The sequence below is a fragment of the Ostrinia nubilalis genome, chromosome 5, assembly GCF_963855985.1.
Source record: "Ostrinia nubilalis chromosome 5, ilOstNubi1.1, whole genome shotgun sequence".
Classification (NCBI taxonomy): domain Eukaryota; kingdom Metazoa; phylum Arthropoda; class Insecta; order Lepidoptera; family Crambidae; genus Ostrinia; species Ostrinia nubilalis.
This window is the reverse complement of record NC_087092.1, coordinates 302861-315831: the sequence shown is the minus strand read 5'-3', so window position 1 is coordinate 315831 and position 12971 is coordinate 302861. Positions and strand designations below refer to the sequence as shown.

Genomic DNA, 12971 nt, shown 5'->3' with positions numbered 1-12971 from the left:
ATTTTTGACCGGCTTAAAAATATGCTCCGTCTAGAAATTGAACGCAAAACTTTCAAGGAGCGTCATCTGAACTTATGTTGAAAATTTCAGCCTTTACAAATTGAAAGACAACATTCCATAATTTGTCACTTATACGTAGGATTTTTCATGAAATTGCGGGTACATTGTAGGTACGGCTATCTTTCAGGGCCTACAACGCGGGTGAAGTCACGGACAATGGCAGTTACGTGGACACCTTCGAGTTAATGTGACATACTGCTTAACCGCGGTGGAATGCCACATTATGCCATCTCATTAGCCTTTCCGATGGTCGATAATTTACAGCGCTGCGCGTGCGCATGAGACTTGCTACACGCACACGCGCGGTGCGCTACGGATTACGCGATGTTATCGTTGCGCCACGCCACGCTCAGCGCATGTCAATCGTATGGGAAAGTGTCAAATTGATTGTGTCTAAGTTGCATAGAGAAGGTCCAATTATTTTTCTCGTATCTTCTTCAGAAAGGGGAATACTTATGATATTAAAATAAAATATGATCTACAACAATTGGGCCAATATACACTCGTATCTACCTTCTCAATTGCTTACAGTCTAAGATGACAAACTAAGGCTGAGTGAACCACCTAACTTTGACCGTAACTATAACGATAACCGGTGATTTTTGTAAGGGTTTAACAGTTTTTGACGTTTGTTAAAGTCAAACTAAAATGGTGCAACCCAGCTTAATAGTACCTACACCCCTTATTGTTTTTTTAAATAAATTAAGTTTAAAAAGCAAGTTAAACGACCAAAGCTGTTTTAAGTCTAATTAAGTACTTTTAAGATTTGAATAATGATATGGTCGCTCTAGAATTCAAGGTGCTTTTAATAGCTAAAAGCGGTAAATGGAATGACGAGTCATCCATATAAAAGGCAGAAAATGAATTGCCTTTAGGAACGAAAAAAATTGTGTAAAAATAAATGTAGTGTAAAATAACGTAACGGTAGATAGAAGCAGAGTTGATAAAATATAGGAAGAATTTGAACACTGGCCAAGCAGTCTTATTTTAATATTTAAACGACTCGTCTTCATATCGCAATAGTCATTGCACAGACCATAAACAATCAGGGTGAGCATATAAGGCGGTCCATGAGCATGTTTCATAATGAAATATTGCTAGAGCGTTTTCGAATCTTCAAAACTAAGCTTACAATTTTAATATTCTGAAAACGTACTCATTGTGCTTAAGCGATACTACAAATAAACATTCTAGACGAAAAAAGACAGAATAACTTTTTTAATTAGATTTGGATAAAAAAAGAGTAGGTAATAAAATTCAACAAACATTTTCTTTGGTTCTTTAAACTTTTTTCATTATTAATTATGTAGTTGTATCACTAAAACGCTAGAACTCACGTATCAACAGTACCCAGATCCTAGGTGCCTAATTATAATTATACATATCAATAATGTTCTAAGATCCGGTATTAGAAATAAAGCTTTTAAGCTTCCTCGCTGAAATCATTACAAGCTCTCAGAAGGTAAACCAGAGTCCTCTATACATGTGCGATACGAACTAAAGGCGACGGCGCTACAACCTACAACGGTTGCAGGCTTTGATGGGCAACACGCCATCTGGTGGTGCTCTGAAACACTGTCCTATTACTGCTGTTCGACGTTCATAGATGGCATTAGAATAAATCCTTTTTTAGCAGATATTGATCCTGGCAGTCGCCGATTGGATATTTAAATGCCATTTTCGATAAAAATGCTATTACGAAAGTAATTTTTTTTTGTGGTTTTAACGCAAGAAAAAGCTACAGCCAAAGTCATGACAGCTTTAATCATACTACAAGACTCATGTTCTTATGCAAGATGAGGACAACAGCATGTATTAATTACTATCATCTACCTAATATTTACCTGCCATTTAACCCTTTAAAACGTGTAGGCATTCTGTACTGGAATTCACTAGCATGAGTTATATAATTTAACCCATAAAACACGCAATAAAACCTTGGCCTGTTTCATACTCCTTTGTGTTGGAGTCGTTTTAGTTGCAATAGGCTAGTTGCCTAAAAAAATTTTTTTAGTCCGTAATGTTTAATATCAAAAAATATTGGACACATATAATTTTATTTGTCAATCTAACAAATAATTACATAGTTATGGTGCGTTGAAGTTGCGCACGACGTCACAACGTGCGGCATTTTTAAGCAAGCGTTGACGTCACGGGCCTCTTCTTATGAACTTTGGGGCGCTTTATCTCTTTAAATTTTCATTAGTTTGAAAAAGTGAAAAATACGTTGTTAAGAAGAGCCATCTATTGGAGCGCGTGAGAAGCTCCAACCAAAGATCAATGGCAATACTATCACCGAGCACCGCATCGATTACGTCACGCGATGTCAAGAAACCACAACAGATGGCGCTGAAGCACACCTATAAAAACGATTGCACGGACGCTTAACGTCTCTCATTCTCATTTGAACTTTCAACTGAAATATTGTAAACGCTTTATTGTAAAGTAATAAATCCCAGTATATCTTCAAAGTCGCCTGATTTACCCGTGTTGATCCATACACACAAGAAGATTAGGAGTCACAGACAATAGCTAGAAATTAGAAGCCTAGGAACACACTCTGAACACGCAAACATTGGACCTTCAGAGCCGCATCATCCATCATCACATCGAGGGATCAGCAAAGGGTCTGGCCAAATCGTTCCTTTTTTCCCCCATCTTATCCCATTTCAATTTTACTAAAGCTGTGCTTGTTCCTCTAGGTACCGTGTTGTGCTTCCTCACGAGTCACGTACGCAGTTTACAGGAATTTGGTGAGTACCCACTTTTATAAATCGTCAAAATGAGTGTTGAAAATGTAACCGTTCGTTGTAAATCTCCTAATTTGTGCGTAGATTCTGATGATACTATAATTAGAGAATTAAATAAAAAACGCGGTTCAATCAAGGGTAGACTGACGTTATTCGTAAAATTTGTAAATTCTTTTCATAGCCACTCTCGTCCTAGCGATAAACAATTAACCGAATTAAAATTGCGTAGTGAATTAGCCAAATCATTATTTAGTGAATTTAATAGCATTCAAAGCTCCATCGAAATGCTCATGGTGTTAGATAGTGAAACTGCAATTCAGTTAGAACATCGTGAATCATTTGAAAATATTTATTACGAAACCATGGCAGAAGCAGAAGGTTTAATAAAACGTTTTAGCCTTTCTGATTCAACTAGTGCTAGTTCTAGGTGTGAAGCTTCGATAAATATTAAGCTTCCTACTATTTCACTACCCTCCTTTGACGGGTCGTTTGAAAATTGGTTAGAGTTCAGGGATACCTACCTTTCTATGATTCACAACTCCACCCAGCTTGATGACATTCGTAAATTCCATTATTTGCGTACATCGCTAACTAGTCAGGCAGCTCAAGTTATTAAATCAATAGAATGCACATCAGAAAACTACACAATAGCTTGGGATTTGCTCAATGAGAGGTATAATAACGTCAAGTTGCTGGTACATAATCATGTGAAGTCTTTATTTACCATTCAAAATCTAAATAAAGAGACTTCATTTCATTTAAGGAAATTAATTGATATAGTTTCAAAGAATTTACGTGCCTTAAAGACACTCGGGGAACCTATAGAATATTGGGATACACTTATTATTTATATCATTACCTCCAAATTAGACGCAGTAGTTGAGAAAGAGTGGGAGGAACATAAAAATAATTTATTTACGCAGCATCATAAACGCATTAAGTTAGACGATCTCATTACATTCTTGAAAAATAAGGCAGACACTTTAGAAATGATTAAAGCGCATAATTCTTCATCATTTTCTAATAGTAAAGTCCCTTTTGATAACAATAAAAAACCTCAACAACAATCGCAACAAAAATCACATATTTTCGCTTCAACAAAAAATAATGTGAATTCCAAAAGTACCCGCACATGCTCATTATGCAGCGGAAATCATTCGCTTTATTCTTGTACTAAGTTTTTGGATTTAAACGTTAAAGAGAGATTAGAATTCGTTAATAATAAAAGGTTATGTGTTAATTGTTTACGAGCTGGACATTTCGCTTCAGATTGTTATTTTGGTCCGTGTAAACAGTGCAGTAGAAAACACAACAGTTTATTGCACAGTAACAATAATGATAAAGTAGAAAACGCATTAGTATCAGTCGTGGAGTGCCAACCGGATTCGAACCCCGTACTGCACTCGTCGGCAGTGTTACATACAGCCGAACCGACACGAAACGAGAATTCGAACAATAGTTTGTATACGCAGGCGTCAGAAACTGTTTTATTATCCACAGCTTTAGTGGAGATAGCAGGTAATGACAATGTATATCATAAGGCTCGCGCTTTGTTAGATAGCGGCAGTCAACATTGTTTAATTACAGAAAATTTACGTAAAAAATTAAAAGTCGATTCGATACAGTCCACATATAATATCACAGGAATAGGGCATTCACACACTCAGTCAACAGAGTTGTGCGAAATTAAGGTCAGGTCATTAAACGGTGATTATAATACTCGCTGTAAATGTATAGTTTTGAAACATATAACTTCAAATTTACCAACAGTTCCATTACATTATAACTCTTTAGACATTCCGAATAATATTCAGTTAGCCGATTCGTTATTTTATTTACCGTCAAAAATTGACTTATTGATCGGGGCTGACGTGTTTTGGGAATTGTTGATAGAAGGGAAAATGCGTTTACCGGCAGGTCCTTACCTACAAAACACTACGCTAGGTTGGATTATTTCAGGCATTGTTTATAATTCAAAATCAATAAATAACAAAATACAATGTCATCATTTGCAATCTTTACAATTAGATGAGCAGTTACGTAAATTTTGGGAATTAGAAGAAAATTATAGACATAAACAATATCTTACAGAGGAAGAACGCCATTGTGAACAGCTGTTTACTGAAACTACAAAACGTGCAGTTGATGGTCGTTTTTCAGTTCGCATTCCAGTACGAAATGAATTAGTACTTGATGAATTAGGTAATAGTTACGACATTGCAAAAAATAGATTTTTGTCATTAGAACGCAGGTTAGAACGGTCTCAAGAGTATAAAAAAATGTATAGTGATTTTATGCAAGAGTACTTAGACCTAGGTCACATGACACGTATTGAAAACTACACTTCACCTCATTATTTTCTACCGCATCACGGTGTCTTACGAGAGCAAAGTACTACTACAAAACTAAGAGTAGTTTTCAATGCAAGCCAAAAAACATCAACTGGCAAATCTTTAAATGATGTCCAAATGCCAGGGCCTGCATTGCAAAACGAATTGTTTTCTATAATTTTGCGTTTTCGTCAATATAAATTTGTCGCTTGCGCAGATATCGAGAAAATGTTCAGGCAAATATTAATTCATGAAAATCAAAGAGATTTACAGTTAATATTGTGGCGAGAAAATCCATCACAGCCTATCAGTGTGTACCGGCTTAATACTGTAACATACGGTACGGCGTCTGCACCGTACTTGAGCAATCGTTGCATTAAACAACTAGGCTTTGACTGTACGGACGAAGACATTTCACGTACAATATTAACAGATTTTTATGTAGATGACCTTATAACTGGTTCAGATTGTATTGAGAAGTTATCACACATATGTAAGGGTGTATCTGAAACTTGTCTATCTGGTTGTTTTCCCTTAAGGAAATGGACATTTAATTCGCCTGAAAATATTTTGAATAATAACATAGCTTTTGATAATTCCAAAAATTTTTCTTTAGATGAAAATTATTCCAGTAATACTCTTGGTTTAGGTTGGTTTAACAAAAGCGACGAATTTCATTTCACATCAAAAGTCAATTTTGAATGTAATAATGTTAGTAAACGACAAATTCTATCAATTGTTTCACAGATTTATGACCCTCTCGGTTTGTTAAGCCCGTTTATAATTATTGGCAAAATGATATTACAAAAGTTATGGTTATGTAAACTTGATTGGGACGATGAAGTACCTATTAATATTTTAAAGAACTGGGAAAAGTTTATTGAAGCATTAACTTATTTACATAATATTCGCGTACCGCGTCATGTTGTAGGAACGTGTGACCATTCTAGGATCGAATTACACATATTTACGGATGCGAGCGAGGCTGCATACGGTGCGTGCGCTTATGTGCGGACGTGCAATAGTAATGATGCCGTCATCACGGTGAGATTATTATGTTCGAAGAGCCGCGTCGCGCCAGTGAAACCGGTTAGCATTCCACGGCTCGAGTTGTGCGGTGCACTATTGGGAGCTAGATTGTATGATAAAATAATTAAATCACTTCGATTGAACTTTGACAAAGTTGTTTTTTGGACAGATTCTACTATAGTTCTCAGATGGTTGCAAATGTCACCACATCAGTTAAAGACTTTTGTTCAGAATCGCGTTGTTGAGATAAATGAGTTGACAAGCAACACAATTTGGCTGCATGTAAACTCGTCAAATAATCCAGCTGACCTGGTTTCCCGTGGAGTACTTTTAAATGAATTGAGTTCATCAACTTTATGGTGGAACGGACCCACCTTTTTATTTGAAGATAGCATAAAATGGTCACAAAATCAAAATAATATTTTACAGAACTTAAATGATTTACCTGAATTAAAACTTCCCACTACAAACTTGTTGTGTAGTAGCGATTCTAATTTACCTATCATTGATTTCAGCCGATTTTCTAAACTAAATCGATTACAAAGAACTTGTGCTTATGTAATGCGTTTTATACATAACATACGAACAAAATCTATTGATGAGCGGTTACACGGGCCGTTATCAGTAGAAGAACTTGACAAATCCTTATTGTTTATAGTTAGACAGGCACAAATAGAATCGTTTCCTGAAGAATACAATGCGCTTTATAATAATCTTGCTATAAATAAATCAAAACGTAATATTTCCAGTTTAAATATATTTTTAGATACTGACAAAATCATAAGAGTCGGGGGCAGATTAGTTAATTCTGAATTTTCATATGACAAAAAGCACCCCATTTTATTGTGTAGTAAACATATCTTTACCTATTTATTATTTCAAAGTCAACATTTAAAATTATTGCACGCTGGGCCTCAATTAATTTTATCTCATATCAGAGACAATTGGTGGCCACTAGGCGGTAGAAACTTAGCAAAAAAAGTCGTTAACCAGTGTGTCATATGTTGTCGTTTGAAAGGTAAAATAGTACAACCAATCATGGGTAACTTACCAACTGAACGAGTAACTGCAAATTTTCCTTTCATAAACTGTGGAGTAGACTATGCTGGACCTTTATTTATTTTAAATAAGAAAGGTAGGGGTTCCAGACTAGAAAAATGTTATTTATGTCTGTTTATATGTTTTTCAACTCGAGCGATACACTTGGAACTAGTAACTAGTTTGTCTTCACAGAGTTATATTTTAGCACTGAAACGATTTATTTCCCGGAGAGGAAAACCTTATCAAATATTTTCCGATAATGGACGTAACTTTGTAGGAACAGCTCGTGAATTTTCAGATTTTTTAAAGAGTAATTCTCAGTCTATCATTGATTACGCTTCAGATAATCACATTAAATTTAAATTCATTCCCCCTTACGCGCCTCATTTTGCCGGTTTATGGGAGGCTGGGATCAAGTCCTGTAAGCACCATATAACACGTGTGGTAGGAAATGTAAACATGACTTATGAGGAATTCAGCACAGTTTTGGTACAAATTGAAGCTGTCCTGAATTCCCGCCCTATGTATCCTTTATCCTCAGACCCCAACGACTACTCTCCACTCACTCCTGCCCACTTCACTATTGGTCGGCCGCTGACTGCACCTGCAGAGAGTGATATTACCGCTGCAACCACGCACACACTCAATCGTTACCAGCGAGTTGAACAGCTGAGGCAGACATTTTGGAGGAGATGGTCTACAGAGTACATATCAGAGCTTCAGAAACGTACTAAATGGCAACAGAAAACTGAAGACTTGCAAACTGGAACATTGGTTATCATAAAGGACGATAACCTTCCGCCGCTGAAATGGCGGTTAGGACGCATAGTAACTCTGATTTCAGGCAGTGACGGCGTACCAAGGGTTGCTGTCATTCGGACGGCCACGGGCGTCATACACAGGGCATTCTCAAAGATATGCCCACTTCCGGTCGCTGAGGTGCCAGGTTCGAGGCTCGGCGCGTGACACGACGTGAGCTGAGATGTTGAGAGGGAGTCTCTCAAGGCCCGCCGGAATGTTAAGAAGAGCCATCTATTGGAGCGCGTGAGAAGCTCCAACCAAAGATCAATGGCAATACTATCACCGAGCACCGCATCGATTACGTCACGCGATGTCAAGTAACCACAACAGATGGCGCTGAAGCACACCTATAAAAACGATTGCACGGACGCTTAACGTCTCTCATTCTCATTTGAACTTTCAACTGAAATATTGTAAACGCTTTATTGTAAAGTAATAAATCCCAGTATATCTTCAAAGTCGCCTGATTTACCCGTGTTGATCCATACACACAAGAAGATTAGGAGTCACAGACAATAGCTAGAAATTAGAAGCCTAGGAACACACTCTGAACACGCAAACATACGTGTAGAGTATTTTTTGATAAGTTAACTGACGGACTAATTAAAACTCTTGCTTTTTGACCCAGGCAACATCCCCATTACATTTGTTTTTGCTCCCGCCGCTCGTTACCGACGGAGTCCCATTAACTTGAACGCTCCTCCTGACAGGGTAATTCGCTTTTGAAGACATAATGCCTGCTTATAATAACCGCAAATTAAAATACATACACTGTACGGGAACCTAATTATGTGTAGGTATTTATTGTGCTGTGTGAAACAAAGTAATCTGTCTATTAATATTTTTTACTACAAAAGATTCATGCGTCAAAAATGTATAAATGTGCCGTCAATCATTACTGTTAAAATATTATAACAGTTTGAAATAAAACTTAGATTTGTGCCCATAATCCCAGTACAAATGAAACAATGTAAGCAAACTAGTTGATCCGCCTTCTGAGAAAACGATATCTTGTCCAAATAAGCCCAAGCAATGCAAAAGAAAAGATCTAAGTAACCTGCAGCTCAGTACTTTCTTCAATGGCCTATTAATACAGTACAGTTGAACACGGTAGGATATTTTTTGTAACAGTAACGCTATTAACCACCAGGCTTTAATTATTCACAACGTTTAGTTCTAGTGAACATTTTCTTTTTCGACGAGTATCGCCATATAATAAATAGGTCGTCCTGTTTAACTAATTTCGTTATGCATTGTTCATGTTTTCATTGAAAAAGTTTTTCCTTCCACGGCCTTGGCTTCCTCTGGATATGTATGTCCTGCCCTACCCTCGCCCTATACACGACTCTCTACTTGTACTCATATTAATGGGTGTTTCTGATCTTGTTTATGAGAAAATCTTGACGTTCCACAACAGTTGGGGGTTCATTAATGTAAATTAAACTTTTTCCTGTTCATGTAAGCTCATTTTATGAACGAGCATTTATTCTAGAACGATATATTACTCAAATCCCGGGAGCTCACAAATTAATTGTATGGAAATTGCGTTCAATGAACCCACTGTACCCAAATCTATTGTTCAATTGACGCCTTGGCACAAACGTCCCTTTCCCAGGTAAATGGGAGTTCCGGCCGTTAAATTAATTATATAAGTGCCGATGACATGTATAGCCGATACCTAGGAACGATGTCAACTGCACAAAAAGCGCGGACACTTCAAAGGGAAGCACCGCGAGTGTCGCCGTTGAGTATGGAGTAGTACGATTATTCTAGGTATAAGTTGGCTCTCTAGTTAAAGGAAGTGAGTAACACTCCGCCTCCTACCTATATGTTAGGTACCAGTACGCTGGTTGGGGCTATACATGTATACGAGACCTGGTAAATTCAATCTAAAGGGTTATGAACCTCTAGGTGTACATGGTGCGTTTACTGTGGGATGGCGAGTTGATGTGAGCACAGGTCATTTGACAGGCATTGAACAAATCTGTTTCATTTGGTAATAAATACGAGTAAAAGCTTACTTTAATACAAGCGCCCTGGAAAGGGCCTAAGTACTAAATAAAAGCTTTGACTCTGACTGAAAAAGAACTCTGCACGAAATTGGATTTTGTCTTAAAATCTTGTTGCTCTTATAGTACACAGTCCCATCGCAGGGTGTTTATAAAATATGGCTAATTACGCGGCACTTTTCAAACGGTCGCACTTGCATGCGCAGGTGCGCAGGACCTAACTGCGTTTGCAATTGAAAAAAGTAAATTAGTATTGTCTGCTCACCAGGAAATTGATTATTTCTCATGTTTTTGTATGACTTGGAATAGCTTAAATCTAATGATGTATTTTTTTTAAAAAGAACAAAAATATTTTCACTATTAATCGTATAGCTAAATAAGATGAGCTTTTCAATAAATAAAAGCTTCCTTGCAGTTAATTAGTATTCTTCGTAAGATATTTCTTTCCCGTGGGAATAAAAAACTATGTTCAAAGGAACAAGTGCTCCTCTTGAACAGCATCGAAGTAAGTATAGACGTGATTATAATAGGAAAAAAAGCTTTCGCTCGTTTGTAAAGTTTTCAAGTTCAAGTCCTGAAAATTATTAAGGCTGAGTTGCACCAACTACTTTAACCGTAACTATAATAGTAACGGGTGTTTTTCGTATGGAGTTTGACAGATTTTTGAGATTGTTGCTTGATTTACCTAGGTACTGTTCTAAAATAAACACACATTCAACGATCGCTATTGGGGCATCGTTCCAAAATACAGGCGTTTAGAGTTCTTGGCCGAGCAATAATCATAAAAGTAATTTAATTTCTGCAAATAGACTTTTAAACAGTTCTTTTACACACAATTGCAAGTTATGACTCAACAAAGCAAATGTGTGAACTAGTTGAATTTGGACTAATATCCAAATCGGCGCGTGAGCACGTAGCACGTAACGCGGCGTTATTCGGGCCCTAGGCATAATTGCGCTTATTCTCAGGCGAGGAAACGCGGCCAGACTCGTTAGCTTAATAGATACGCACCGCCAGCGATGTTAATGGCGAATTGACACTGTCCACCCGCCGCCGCCGTGAAGGCATGTGTGTAATCAGGGGTGCGTGGGACGAACACACAAAGGTTATAGTATCTATTCCATGTGGAAGAACTATACCAACTTAGTAATAGTAGTGGGAACAGCGCAGCTAAATGGCGCGTTTACCTAAAGTAGAGATAACAGATTAGACAGCAAGAATATAAGAACAAGCAAGACGGTAATTATCAATCGGGAAAGCTGAAAAAATAGCCCGAAAACTGTTAATGTCAAAAAGTAATAATAATAAGCCTTTTATTTCCGAAACATTTTTACATTTTACATTTGACACTTTCTTCACTTAAAAAAAACATTCACAAAATGTCTAAGATTTCGGTGTGCCTATTGGCAAAGGCCTCCTCCAACTCCTTCCATTGCCTTCTGTCCTCCGCCACTCTCATCCATAGAGGTCCTGCGGTCAACCTCAATTCATCCTCCCATCTTAAAGCCTTGCGACCTCGGTTTCTGGCGCTATCTCTCGGGTACCACACTGTCAACCGTTTACACCACTTCTCCTTGTTACAGCGTAGCATATGTCCCGCCCATCTCCATTTGAGTTGATCGATGCGTGTTAGGATGTCTGTTAGTTTCGTTTTGCACCTGATATCTGTATTTCTGGTCTTGTCCATTAGTTTCAATCCTAGCATGCTCCTTTCCATTCCTCTCTGACACCTTGCTAGTTTGTCCCTATGGCGTTTTGTCAAGGCCCAGGTTTCGCAGCCATAAGTGATGCAGGGCAAGATACAGGTGTCAAAAGTCTTCCGTTTTATCCTGGTACCCAGTTCCTTACTTTTCATTATTTCTTTTAAAGCCCAGTATTTTTTCCATCCTGTCGCAATTCTTTTGTCTATTTCTTTTGACATTTGGTTATTTGGCGATATTATCTGGCCTAGATAAACATAATCCTCTACGTATTCAAGTTTTTGACCATTGATGGTTATATCAATTTGTTTTGAGTTTGTCATCATTTTAGTCTTGCTTGAATTCATTTCTAGACCTACTTCTCTGCTTCGGTCTGCTAAAGTTTGTATCATAGATTCCAATAGTGTTGGGTCCTCTTCCAATAACACCAGGTCATCTGCAAATCTTAGATGGTTCAATCTTGATCCGTTTATGTTTAATCCCAAGTGTTCCCAATCTAATTTTCTGAAAATTTGTTCTAGCACCGCTGTAAACAGCTTTGGTGAGAGTGGATCACCCTGCCTGACCCCTCGGTCTATTGGAAAAGCCTTTCCTGTAGATTCCAGCCTGATACTAGCTTTACTTTGGCTGTATATGTTTTTAATTAGGTTTGCGTAGGTATTTTGAATCCCCTGCTCTTTAAGACTTTGCCATACGAATTCATGGTTGATGCTGTCAAAAGCTTTTGAGTAATCTATGAAAGCCAGGTAAATAGTTTTGTTGTATTCTTTGTATTTTTGGATAAGCTGTTTGACTGTGTGTATATGATCGATTGTGCTAAAGTCTCTCCTGAACCCCGCTTGCTCCACGGGTTGGTTCTCGTCGAGCTGTGTAGATATTCTGTTTAGAATGACTTTAGCAAAAACTTTGTATACGTTTGAAATGAGGGAGATGGGTCTGTAATTTCCTATGTCGTCCTTTGAGCCTTTCTTGTATAAGAGTATTATATGCGATTCTGCCCATTGGCTTGGTATGCAACCGGTAATTAGAATGTCATTAAAGATCTTCGTTATTATTGGGCTTAGTTCTTTAATTGTTCCTCTCATAAGTTCGTTTGTTATCCCATCTGGACCAGGGGCTTTTTCCATCTTTTGACTTTTTATAGCTTTTTCTACTTCCGATATTAATATTTCTGGTATGCTCTCAGTTGATTTGTTCATATTATGTTTTTGCATATCATGTTCTTCTTCGGGTGACTGTTTGCTTGTTGCT

At 37.6% G+C, this 12971-nt stretch overlaps 1 long non-coding RNA gene across 1 annotated transcript; it reads left to right on the top strand.

The window, feature by feature from the left end:
- The first annotated feature begins 2285 nt into the window (after positions 1-2285).
- On the top strand, positions 2286-8006 carry LOC135071588 (uncharacterized). The gene is made up of 3 exons (XR_010257294.1): positions 2286-2687; positions 2763-2813; positions 7752-8006. It is a non-coding gene; the product is annotated as an uncharacterized LOC135071588 (long non-coding RNA).
- Positions 8007-12971: the final 4965 nt, after the last annotated feature.